The sequence below is a fragment of the Scyliorhinus canicula genome, chromosome 12 (assembly GCF_902713615.1).
Source record: "Scyliorhinus canicula chromosome 12, sScyCan1.1, whole genome shotgun sequence".
In the NCBI taxonomy this organism is placed as follows: domain Eukaryota; kingdom Metazoa; phylum Chordata; class Chondrichthyes; order Carcharhiniformes; family Scyliorhinidae; genus Scyliorhinus; species Scyliorhinus canicula.
In genome coordinates, this window is record NC_052157.1 from 85,630,582 (window position 1) to 85,643,190 (window position 12,609).

The following is a 12,609-nucleotide window of genomic DNA, read 5'->3' on the forward strand; positions in this document are numbered from 1 at the left end:
TCCCAGCGTTACGCGAGACGACGACCGATGAGCTGCAGTGCAAATTGCCCTGGGTGGGCCACCTGATGCTCCACCGCCGAATTGCGTCAGGTTGAGGGATAGTGGAAAGGAGGGATGTGGGGTTGAGGTACACACAATGCCCGCATCATTCTTTAAAAACAGGGGCCATAGTGCGTGGTCAGTGGCATGTACAAAATGAATACCGCCTTTCAGGCTGCAGCAATGGCAGTCCGCGCCTTGATGCCGCCCCTGTCCCATGGATGTACCACAACCATTGCCACAGACAGCGTCTTCCCACACTCCCGGGCCTTGCAGCACCACGCCTTCCCTCAAAGCAGAGGACCAGTGTTCGATCCGGCAGACAATTGTCGCGCTTTTCTGTGTCCTCCCCTCTGCATTCTAATTCGTATTCGGTACCTATTCTTCTTCTCCCTCATCTGTTACGATGGCGGGTTTAGGATTTTAAAAGCGCAAGGGGACTGCGCCGTTGGAAACTCGGCCCATTGGAGGCGGAATGTCACGAGGACCTGGAGAATATTGAGATGGGCCTGCTGATGACATGCACAGGTATGTACTGCAAGTGTTTTCCGGAAGGCATTGACGCTGCTGTCGAGGTGACCAACAATTCCGATTTGGCAACAAATGGTCTCCGTTCCAATTTTGCGGTCTGAAACTATTCGCCGCCCAATCACGTTTTGCAATTTCCGAGTAAGCAAATGGAAAATGCTAACCGTGGTCCTTCCCCTCCCGTTTATCTGTTCACGTTTATTTTATGTATATATTTAAATTAATTTAACTCAAGTTGTGTAGGCGGCAGTTGAACACTATCGACCAGAGTTTCTAGCATGCGCATCATAACTGGAGTTGCTATGGGATTATTGTTGTGAAACAGAATGAAAACAAAATTCGAAACTGTTTCTGACAGGCTGATTTCGGAATAATTCCACTGTGCTATTGCACGAGTTGTCAGCTATTTCTCTGCTGCATTGTTTCAAAGGTAATGTGGATTGGCAGTTTTTAAAATAACGTAAGACATAGGAGCAGAATTAGTCAACTCGGCCTATTGAATCTGCTCCGACATTCAATCATTACTGAATTAATTCCCATTCTCATGCTTGGTCTCCATCACCACTGATCCCCTTATTAATCATGCACCTATTTATCTATGTCTTAAATATACTGAGGGATTTGTCCTCAAGAACATTATGTGGCCAAGAGTTCCACCGATTTACCACCGTCTGGCTGAATTAATTCCTCCTCATCTCTGTTTTAAAGTATTGTCCCTTTAGTCTGACATTGTGTCCTCTGATTTGATTTGATTTATTATCACATGTACGGAAATACAGTGGAACATATCTTTCTGTGGCCGAGTAAACGAACACAGTACGTACAGAGTGGACAAAATAATAAACAACAGAGAACATGGACAAATGGCACATCAACAAACAGTGATTGGTTACAGTGCGGAACAAGGGGCCAAACTAAGCAAATACATGAGCATGTATTTGTTATGCTCTGGTTCTAGTTTTTCCGACATGTGGAAATAATTCTCTTCACGTCCACTCTATCCAGGCCTCCAACGAGTACCCACCCAGAGTCGTCAACCGTTCCTCATATGGCAACCTCTTCATTCTGGGGATCATTTTTGCTAACATCCAGTTGACTCTTTTCAAGGCCATGCTTCCTTCGATACGGGCCCCGAAACTGCTCACAACACTCCAAATAGGTCCTTATTCATCCTCAAAACTACACTCCTGGTTTAATATTTCAGCCCTCTCGACATAAATGCTAACATTGCATTTGCATACCTAACTGCCGAATGAAACTGCACGTTAGCCTCAAGAGAATCGTGAACAAATACTCACAATTCCCTTTCTGATTTCATTTCCAGAGCATTTCCCCATTTAGAAAACCGTGTTTTCCTCAATATACATCTCCCGCGTCTATTTTCGACCAGGGACAAAGTGTTTCACTCTCTTCCAGCCGATTAGCTAGCTTATGTGTCCCAGCTTACCTAAATGATCCCTGATTAGCACCACGGTTTCTGTGCCTCTTTAATAGATGTGTGTTGAGTTTGTTGGATTGCTTCTTTGCAGGCCTTGCCAGAAGTTGGCATTCGTAATTATATCAGCTTTCGATACATGACCATATTTGTGACAAACTACAGGTTTTTTGACATGGTCCTCGACCTTGGCTTATAACGCATAACACAAATCCACAGGAGAGAATGAAGGAGCCTCAACTGCTTCACTGGGCAAGGAATTCCATAGATTCACAACCCTTTGGGTGAAGAAGTTCCTCCTAAACTCAGTCCTAAATCTACTTCCCCTTATTTTGAGGCTATGTCCCCTAGTTCTGCTGTCACCCGCCAGTGGAAACAACCTGCCCGCATCTATCCTATCTATTCCCTTCATAATTTTAAATGTTTCTATAAGATCCCCCCTCATCCTTCCAAATTCCAACGAGTACAGTCCCAGTCTACTCAACCTCTCCTCATAATCCAATCCCTTCAGCTCTGGGATTAACCTAGTGAATCTCCTCTGCACACCCTCCAGCGCCAGTACGTCCTTTCTCAAGTAAGGAGACCAAAACTGGACACAATACTCCAGGTGTGGCCGCACTAACACCTTATACAATTGCAACATAACCTCCCTAGTCTTAAACTCCATCCCACTCGCAATGAAGGACAAAATTCCATTTGCCTTCTTAATCACATGTTGCACTTGTAAACCAACCTTCTGTGACTCATGCACTAGCACACCCAAGTCTCTCTGAATAGCGGCATGCTTTAATATTTTATTGTTTAAATAATGATCCCGTTTGCTGTTATTCCTACCAAAATGGATAACCTCACATTTGTCAACATTGTATTGCATCTGCCAGACCCGAGCCCATTCACTTAACCTATCCAAATCCGTCTGCAGACTTCCAGTATCCTCTGCACTTTTCGCTTTACCACTCATCTTAGTGTCATCTGCAAACTTGGACACATTGCCCTTGGTCCCCAACTCCAAATCATCTATGTAAATTGTGAACAATTGTGGGCCCAACACGGATCCCTGAGGGACACCACTAGCTACTGATTGCCAACCAGAGAAACACCCATTTATCCCAACTCTTTGCGATCTATTAATTAACCAATCCTCTATCGGTGCTACTTCTTTACCCTTAATGCCATGCATCTTTATCTGATGCAGCAACCTTTTGTGTGGCACCTTGTCAAAGGCTTTCTGGAAATCCAGATATACCACATCCATCGGCTCCCCGTTATCTACTGCACTGGTAATGTCCTCAAAAAATTCCACTAAATTAGTTAGGCATGACCTGCCTTTTACGAACCCATGCTGTGTCTGCCCAATGGGACAATTTCTATCCAGATGCCTCGTTATTTCTTCCTTGATGATAGATTCCAGCATCTTCCCTACTACCGAAGTTAAGCTCACTGGCCTATAATTTCCTGCTCTCTGCCTACCTCCTTTTTTAAACAGTGGCGTCACGTTTGCTAATTTCCAATCCACCGGGACCACCCCAGAGTCTAGTGAATTTCGGTAAATTATCACTAGTGCATCTGCAATTTCCCTAGCCATCTCTTTTAGCACTCTGGGATGCATTCCATCAGGGCCAGGAGACTTGTCTACCTTTAGCCCCATTCGCTTGCCCATCACTCCCTCCTTAGTGATAACAATCCTCTCAAGGTCCTCACCTGTCATAGCCTCATTTCTATCAGTCGCTGGCATGTTATTTGTGTCTTCCACTGTGAAGACCGACCCAAAAAACCTGTTCAGTTCCTCAGCCATTTCCTCATTTCCCATTATTAAAACTCCCTTCTCATCCTCTAAAGGACCAATATTTACCTTAGCCACTCGTTTTGTCTTATATATTTGTAAAATCTTTTACTGTCTGTTTTTATATTCTGAGCAAGTTTACTCTCATACTCTATCTTACTCTTCTTTATAGCTTTTTTAGTAGCTTTCTGTTGCCCCCTAAAGATTTCCCAATCCACTAATCTCCCAGCAATCTTTGCCACTTTATATGCTTTTTCCTTCAATTTGATACTCTCCCTTATTTCCTGAGATATCCACGGTCGATTTTTCCTCTTTCTTCCGTCCATCCATTTTGTTGGTATAAACCTTTGCTGAGCACTGTGAAAAATCGCTTGGAAGGTTCTCCACTGTTCCTCAACTGTTCCACCATAAAGTCTTAGCTCCCAGTCTACCTTAGCTAGTTCTTCTCTCATCCCCTTGTAATCTCCTTTGTTTAAACACAAAACACTTATATTTGATTTTACTTTCTCACCCTCCATCTGTATTTTAAATTCCACCATATTGTGATCGTTCCTTCCGAGAGGATCCCTAACTATGAGATCATGAATCAATCCTGTCTCATTACACAGGACAAGATCTAGGACCGCTTGTTCCCTTGTAGGTTCCATTACATACTGTTCTAGGAAACTATCGCGGATACATTCTATAAACCCTTCCCCACGGTTGCCTTGACCGACCTGGTTAAACCAATCGACATGTAGATTAAAATCCCCCATAATAACTGCTGTACCATTTCTACATGCATCAGTTATTTCTTTGTTTATTGCCTGCCCCACCATTTCGTTACTATTTGGTGGCCGATGGACCAATCCTATCAGTGACTTTTTCGCCTTACTATTCCTGATTTCCACCCAAATGGATTCAACCTTATCCTCCATAGCACCGATGTCATCCCTTACTATTGCCCGGATATCATCCTTAAATAACAGAGCAACACCACCTCTCTTACCATCCACTCTGTCCTTCCGAATAGTTTGATACCCTCGGATATTTAACTCCCAGTCGTGACCATCCTTTAACCATGTTTCAGTAATGGCCACTAAATCATAGTCATTCACGATGATTTGTGCCACCAACTCATTTACTTTATTCCGAATACTACGAGCATTCAGGTAAAGTACACTTATGTTGGTGTTTTTACCTCTGTTTTGAATCTTAACATCTCCAGTTTTATTCCTTTTGTTATTACTGGGCCTATTCACTGTGCTCCCCTCGGTCACTGTATCTTGTACTGTCGCCCTTATGGATTTCTGGCTATGTCTTCTCTGCCTTGCACTTTTCCCCTTACTTCCTTTTGTTTCTGTCCCTGTTTTACTACCTTCCAACTTCCTGCATTGGTTCCCATCCCCCTGCCCATCCCATCCCATCCCCCTGCCGCATTAGTTTAAATGAACGATAAAATATTAAAGAATGCCGGTGTGCAGAGAGACCTGGGTGTGCTAGTGCATGAGTCACAGAAAGTTGGTTTACAGGTGCAACAGGTGAGTAAAAAAGCAAATGGAATTTTGACTTTCATTGCTAGACGGATGGAGTTTAATACTAGGGAGGTTATGTAGCAATTGTATAAGGTGTTAGTGAGGCCACACCTGGAGTATTGTGTTCAGTTTTGGTCTCCTTACTTGAGAAAGGAGATACTGGCACTGAAGGGTGTGCAGGGGAGATTCATTAGGTTAATCCCAGAGCTGAAGGGGTTGGATTATGAGGATAGGTTGAGTAGACTGCGATGGTACACGTTGGAATTTAGAAGGATGAGGGGGGATCTTATAGAAACATTTAAAATTATGAAGGGAATAGATAGCATAGATGTGGGCAGGTTGTTTCCACTGGCAGTGAAAGCAGACCTAGGGGACATAGCCTCAAAATAAGGGGAAGTAAATTTACGACTGAGTTTAGGAGGAACGTCTTCACCCAAAGGGTTGTGAATCTATGGAATTCCTTGCACAGTGAAGCAGTTGAGGCTCCTTTATTAAATGCTTTTAAGGTAAAGATAGATAGTTTTTTGAAGAATAAAGGGATTAAGGGTTATGGTGTTCGGGCCTGAAAGTGGAGCTGAGGCCACAAAAGATCAGGCATGATCTCATTGAATGGCGGAGCAAGCTCGAGGGGCCAGATGGCCTCCTGCTGATCCTAATTCTTATGTTCTTATGTCTCAATAACATCACATCACCATATTTTAATTTCTGCCTTCAATTAATCTGCTGTTTTTGTTCGACTTTCCGCTTTAAATAAATACAGTCTAATCCTGGCAAACTCAGTGTTGACTTACCTGGTCGAGACGCTCCGTGCCTTCCTGACTCTTTTGATTTTGCCTCTAATTATAGATGTGCATCTATTCCCACTGCATCATATCTCAGGATCCATGCTCCTTGCCAATATAACCCTCTCCAACAACACTACCCTAATGGGTGGTACGATTTCCGTTTAATTGCATCCGGTCCGTCTTGTACAGGTCCCACATGCTCAAAACGGACGCATGGTTCACACATTTATCTTGACTAACGACCTATTTTATATTCACGAGCACGTGGAAGTGAAAGTAATCTAAAGATCGCTACCTTCTGGGTCCTGTGGTTTAATCTACATTCTAGCACCCTGCTTTCAGGACCTCGTCCATTGTTCTGCCTGTATCGTTGACATCAATATGCACCACAATATCTGTCTTCTTTCCCTCCGCAGGTCCTGCAGCTGTTCAATGGCTCTGCTGAGTCTGTAACCTGGGAGGCAATATACCATCCTGCAGTCACTTTTGCGGACGCAGAAACGCCTGTATCTTCCCCTTAGAACTGAACACCCTGCCATTCTTCCTCCTTCCATATTGTGCAGTAGAATTACCTATCGTGCCATGAAGGAGACTGCCACTGCTTTCCTAAACACAGTCACTTCCCTCAACAGTATCCCAAACGTTATATCTGTTAGAAAGGTAAATGGCGGGCAGGACGGTGGTGCAGTGGTTAGAATTGCTGCCTCGCAGGGCCGAAGTCCCAAGTTCAGTACCGGCTCTGGCTCATTGTCCGTGTGGAGTTTCCACATTCTCCCCGTGTTTCCGTGGGTTCCACCCCCAGAACCCAAATTCGTGCAGGGTAGGTTATTTGGCTTCGCTACATTGTCCCTTAATTGGAGAGAAAATTGGGTTCTCTAAATGTATAAACAGAAAGACGAATAGCTCCAGAAGAGTTCTGGACTACTCGACTTGCCCTGGTAAACCTTCCTGCGGTGTGGTCACCTCAGTGAATATGCTCTGCAGGGCCTGCTCAGCATTGCGGATGCTCCCCACAGAATACACCAACAGCTACAGTTCGGAAACATTGTTAACCAGTAGCGTTCATTTGGAAACACTGACTGAACATATGGTCACCTGAGACAACTGAAGCTTATCTCACTTGCCACAGGAGAAGCCTATTACGGGGAAAACTGTCCGTTCGTCACTATCCTTAAGACCGTGATTACTGCCTCTTAACAAAACTTAAGCTATATTAGTATACTATGTCCATAACTCCCTCGGCCTAAATTTACTACTCGTGCCATATTTTGTTTACTGGTATTAGTTTTCTTGATAATGACCCCTGGCTTGTATTTACTTGTGCTGATTCTCAACTATTTCTCTCCTTTAAATAAAATCATCACAATTTTATTCTCACGACGCATTCATTGTGAGTCTGCCTGCAAAGTCAATAAGGACAGGATGCCGACATGTTTTTTTTTAAATCGGCTGTGCTCCACGTTTGAGCTCCGCACTTCGTCTTTTCAGTTTTACCTGCTGCTAGTTTAACCAAACATTATCTCAACTTATGCAAAGCTTTTACTGGCTACACTGATTAGTATATGTTGGTCGCGGAAATACATGTTTCCCGGTATCTCCAACCTCATTGGTAGCCAAATTGCAGCAACCGAGAATGGAGAATTTCGTTTCACAGTACGGCAGGCATGTTCGAACACTAGTCAGCGTTGCTGCGTTACAGCATCAGGGCCCCATGTTCGATTACCGGCTTAAGTCACTGCCCGTGTGGAGTCTGCACGTTCACCCGTGTCTGCGTAGTTTTACTCCTGAGGCTCCGCTTTCCTCCCACAAGTCCCGAAGATGTGTTTCTTTGGGGAATTCGATTTTCTTAATTCCCCCTCTGTACTCCTGAACAGAGTCCGCAGGTGGCGATTACAGGGTTTTCACAGTAACTTTAATCTGGTGTGAATGCAAGTCAACGTGAGACAAACATAAAAATTATTACTGTGAACCATTCAACGCCAGCGTGACCAGGTAATCCGAGCAGCGAGAGCAGATGGAGAATCCAATCTATTGGTACCAAGGTAAAGTATGACCACGTATACAGGATTTAATGGAAAATGTTCTTAAAATGTTATCATATATATGCGCGAATTAATCCCTTACCTTGTGGGATATAAACTGTGTTCTCCATGGTAGATATCAAGGTAGTGGTCAGCAATATTCTCGATGAAAATAAGTATATTCCTTTCGTAAAATAATCTTACAGAAAACGGTGAAGGCAGGCGAACTAGTGGTAGGAATTCAAGAATAATACCCTTTTCAGGAATTGAATTAATTATCTGGACTGATATAGCAGTATCTCAGAAGCCCCTGTCGCCGGGTGAAGTCGAACAACCAATAGCGAATGGTGGAAAATGTTAAATTACAAACATACCAGGCTTTCATATTTCTGAGTTGCAGGGTGTCACAATCAGAGTTCAATAAGGGAAAACAGAAGAGGGAACCGTTTCAAGTCAAGGATGAGGCACCGTGATTATATTCTGGGATTCTATCTTTAGCCAGCTAAGTGAGAAAAAGTCACAGATCAGATTTTCCTCAAAATTACTTCAACAATCTAAACCAGAATGAGACAAACAGAGAACGAAATAAATGTGTTCAATTCAAACAGCAGAATTGAACAGCCTCAATGGTAAATCATAGATAGTCAGCCCGATTATAGAGAAAGTGCCTGCTGAGAATGGCCAACATAAGAACATAAGAAAATAAGAACATAAGAACTAGGAGCAGGAGTAGGCCATCTGGCCCATCGAGCCTGCTCTGCCATTCAATTAGATCATGGCTGATCTTTTGTGGACTCAGCTCCACTTTCCGGCCCGAACACCATAACCCTTAATCCCTTTATTCTTCAAAAAACATTCTATCTTTACCTTAAAAACATGTAATGAAGGAGCCTCAACTGCTTCACTGGGCAAGGAATTCCATAGATTCACAACCCTTTGGGTGAAGAAGTTCCTCCTAAACTCAGTTCTAAATCTACTTCCCCTTATTTTGAGGCTATGCCCCCTAGTTCTGCTGTCACCCGCCAGTGGAAACAACCTGCCCGCATCTATCCTATCTATTCCCTTCATAATTTTGAATGTTTCTATAAGATCCCCCCTCATCCTTCTAAATTCCAACGAGTACAGTCCCAGTCTACTCAACCTCTCCTCATAATCCAACCCCTTCAGCTCTGGGATTAACCTAGTGAATCTCCTCTGCACACCCTCCAGCGCCAGTACGTCCTTTCTCAAGTAAGGAGACCAAAACTGAGCACAATACTCCAGGTGTGGCCGCACTAACACCTTATACAATTGCAACATAACCTCCCTAGTCTTAAACTCTATCCCTCTAGCAATGAAGGACAAAATTCCATTTGCCTTCTTAATCACCTGTTGCACTTGTAAACCAACCTTCTGTGACTCATGCACTAGCACACCCAAGTCTCTCTGAACAGCGGCATGCTTTAATATTTTATCGTTTAAATAATAATCCCGTTTGCTGTTATTCCTACCAAAATGGATAACCTCACATTTGTCAACAATAAATTCCATCTGCCAGACCCGAGCCCATTCACTTAACCTATCCAAATCCCTCTGCAGACTTCCAGTATCCTCTGCACTTTTCGCTTTACCACTCATCTTAGTGTCATCTGCAAACTTGGAAACATTGCCCTTGGTCCCCAACTCCAAATCATCTATGTAAATTGTGAACAATTGTGGGCCCAACACGGATCCCTGAGGGACACCACTAGCTACAGATTGCCAACCAGAGAAACACCCATTTATCCCAACTCTTTGCTTTCTATTACTTAACCAATCCTCTGCCCATGCTACTACTTTACCCTTAATGCCATGCATCTTTATCTGATGCAGCAACCTTTTGTGTGGCACCTTGTCAAAGGCTTTCTGGAAATCCAGATATACCACATCCCTAGGCGCCCCGTTATCTACTGCACTGGTAATGTCCTCAAAAAATTCCACTAAATTAGTTAGGCATGACCTGCCTTTTACGAACCCATGCTGCGTCTGCCCAATGGGACAATTTCTATCCAGATGCCTCGCAATTTCTTCCTTGATGATAGATTCCAGCATCTTCCCTATTACCGAAGATAAACTCACTGGCCTATAATTTCCTGCTTTCTGCCTACCTCCTTTTTAAAACAGTGGCGTCACGTTTGCTAATTTCCAGTCCACCGGGACCACCCCAGAGTCTAGTGAATTTCGGTAAATTATCACTAGTGCATCTGCAATTTCCCTAGCCATCTCTTTTAGTACTCTGGGATGCATTCCATCAGGGCCAGGAGACTTGTCTACCTTTAGCCCCATTAGCTTGCCCATCACTCCCTCCTTAGTGATAACAATCCTCTCAAGGTCCTCACCTGTCATAGCCTCATTTCTATCAGTCGCTGGCATGTTATTTGTGTCTTCCACTGTGAAGACCGACCCAAAAAACCTGTTCAGTTCCTCAGCCATTTCCTCATTTCCCATTATTAAAACTCCCTTCTCATCCTCTCAACACTCAAAGATTAACTTTCTACATGAGAATACTCCTGTTGATCACTTTCGAGAAAATCCCTCGAATCTAGTAAAGGAATTTTGAAATGATATAAAATATCTGGTACGCACGCCAGAAAGACACAAATCATGTACATTGTGCCAGCGAAGGTGCAGAAGAAATGTCAGATGAGAGGCACATGACAACAGGCATGATCTCGTCTTGCATAAGAACATAAGAACTAGAAGCAGGAGGAGGCCAACTAGCACATCAAGCCTGCTCCGCTATGCGATGAGATTATGAGTGATCTTTTGTGGACTCAGCTTCTCTTTACCTCCTGACCATTTATTATTTTATTCTTCAAAAAACTATCTATATTTATCTTGAAATCATTTAATGAGGGAGCCTCAACTGCTTCACTGGGCAAGGAATGCCATAGATTCACAACACTTCGGGTGAAGAATTTCCTCCTAAGGTCAGTGCTAACTATCCTTCCTCTTATTTTAAGGCTACCCCCCCTGCCCCCCACAGTTCTGCTTTCACCAGCCAGTGGAAACAACCTACCCTCATCTATCCTATCTAATCGCTTCATAATTTTATACGCTTCCAGAAAATCCACCCGCATCCTTCTAAATTGCAAATAGTACTGACCCAGTACACTCAACCTCTCCTCGTTATCCAACCCCTCATCTCTGGAATTTATCTCATGATTCTCCTGCACACACCCACCAGTGCGAGTTCGTCCTTCCTCAGGTAATACAACTGAACACAATATCCATGTGTGGCCTCACTAACACATTATACATTTGCAGCGTAAACCCCTTGTCTTAAATTCCATCCCTCTAGCAATGAAGGACAAAACTCCATTCGCCTTCTTAATTACCTATTGAAGATTATACCAACATTTTGAGACTCCTGCACTAGGACACCCAGGTCCCTCTGCACATCAGCATGTTTCAATATTTTATCAATACATAATTCTCTCTTTTGCTGTCATTCCTACCAAAATGAATAACATCGCATTTGTCAACATTGTATTTCAGCTGTCAGACCCGAGCCCATGAAGTTAAACTATCCAAATCCCATGCAGACTTCCAGCATCCTCTGCACTTTTTGCTTCACTACTCGTCTTAGTATTGTCTGCAAACTTGGAAACATTGCACTTGGTCCCCAACTCCAAATCATCTATGTAAATTGTGAACAATTGTGGACCCAACTCTGATCTTTGAAGGACAACACTAGCTACTGATTGCCAACCAGAGAAACACCCATTAATTCCCGTTATTGTTTTCAATCAATCAAACAATCCTCTGTCCTTGCTACTTCTTTACTCTTAACACGATGGACCTTTAGCTGGTGCACGAACCTTTTTTGTGGCGCCTTGTCAAATGCTTTCTGGAAATCCAAATATACCACACCCTTGGTATCCTATTGTCCACCGCACTGGTAATGCCAGAAAAAAATCCATTAAATTAGTTAGACACGACATGCCCTCCATGAAACCATGCTGCGTCGGTCCAATGGGACAATTTCCATGGTATGCCTCTCTATGTCTTCCTTGATAATCGATTTATAGTACGGAAGTTAAGCTAGTTGACCTATACTTACTCGCTTTCTGCCTACCTTCTTTTTTACAAAGTGCTGTCACGTTTCTTAATTTCTAATTCGCATGGACCACCCCGAATCTGCTGAATCTTGTTAAATTATCAATAGTGCATTTGCAAGTTCCCTCGCCATTTCTTTCAGCATTCTGGGATGCATTCCATCAGGGCCAGGAGACACGTCTACCTTTAGCCGCATTCGCTTGTCCATCACTACCTCCTGAGTGATAACAATCGTCTCAAGGCCCTCACTTGTCATAGCCTCATTTCCGTCAGTCGCTGGCATGTTATTTGTGTCTTCAATAGAGCAGGTCAACCCAAAAAACCTGCTCAGTTCCTCAATTATTTCCCCATTTCCCATTATTAAATCTTCCTTCTCATCCTCTAAAGGTCAATATTTACATTAGACACTCTTTTTTGTTTTACATAT